The following is a 1,288-nucleotide window of genomic DNA, read 5'->3' as shown; positions in this document are numbered from 1 at the left end:
ATGATGATAATGATAATAGTATTTGAAGAAGACGTTTGTGTTTAGATTGGGTTTGTCAAACTTTTGTAAAATTGATTTTAATAGAATGAATATTGTTCAAGATAATATTAAGTTAAAATTATTTTTAAATAAATAATTACTAAAAAAGACATGACATTAAAAATATTTTATCAAATATATTATCTTGTTAAAAACCGTGGGAAGCTACCACAGTTTCTGATTTTAACATAAACCGTGGCAAGCTACTACGGATTATGGTGTTTAGGATTTGCGTGTAAACCGTGGCCAGCTCCAACGGTTTACGAAGAGAGAAAGCTAAGCATAAACTGTCGCAAGCTCCCATGGTTTATGAAGGAGGAATTTTTATCATCAACCATTTATTTTTAAATGTTTGATTGCATCAATGTGGTATCATTTAGACTGCGCATGATAATTGTGACAGAATACATGTATATAATAGAAGCTCAAACCGCTTAAACTATCAAATACATAGCAGATAATATATTAGACAATTCTCAAACCATTTTAACTATCATTTCCTGTTACTTCATTACTGTGTCATGTCATGCACCCAACAAAACTAATCTAATGTAATCTAATCTTCACTCTCAAATCTCAATACTCACTGCTAAATACACAATAGTAAAACAATTTTGTTAACACATTCATCGTATTTTTTTTAAGTTTTGGATTATAAAATTAAAGTATCAATTATATGTATAAAATATATATTAAAATGTCGAACCGGGCTGTCGGTTCAACCGGACCAGCCCTATTAAATGAACTCAGCTTTGTCTTCTCCCTCATTACTGCAGCAACGAAGCTTTCAGCTTCCAGGGAGAAGAGAAACGAGAAATATCCCGTAACCCTAACGTAAATTTCCGATCCCCGTAACTTCTCCGTCCGAGCTCCAATCGCCGCACCGTTTGCGGCCACGCGTTCACCGCGTCGAGCTCTACATTTCTATCGGAACAATTTCATAGGTAACTTGTTTAATCACTCTCAGCTTCATCTTCCCCCAATTTTCGAATTGTAAGTGGGGAATATTGAATTTCTTTGATTTATGATGTTTTAGGATTCAATTAGCTTGAGAGAAACGTTCACTCTTGCTTATGTGAAGCTTGGGTAAGGTGAGGATATGATAATTCTATTTTAATTTCATTAAATTTGAGCTTTGAGTATTAAATTGGGTATATATGTATTATGAATGTGTATTAGGTTGAAAATAAATAATTGGAACTTGAAATTGTGGATGTTGGAACTTGGAGGAAGCGGATTAGTTGAGTTT

At 33.3% G+C, this 1,288-nt stretch overlaps 1 long non-coding RNA gene across 1 annotated transcript; it reads left to right on the top strand.

The window, feature by feature from the left end:
• On the top strand, positions 806–1,276 carry LOC110266384. The gene is made up of 3 exons (XR_002353706.1): positions 806–983; positions 1,076–1,130; positions 1,219–1,276. It is a non-coding gene; the product is annotated as an uncharacterized LOC110266384 (long non-coding RNA).

This window comes from Arachis ipaensis, chromosome B09, assembly GCF_000816755.2.
Source record: "Arachis ipaensis cultivar K30076 chromosome B09, Araip1.1, whole genome shotgun sequence".
Classification (NCBI taxonomy): domain Eukaryota; kingdom Viridiplantae; phylum Streptophyta; class Magnoliopsida; order Fabales; family Fabaceae; genus Arachis; species Arachis ipaensis.
Note: the sequence above shows the minus strand (reverse complement) of the source record. Positions and strands in the feature narration are given on the sequence as shown.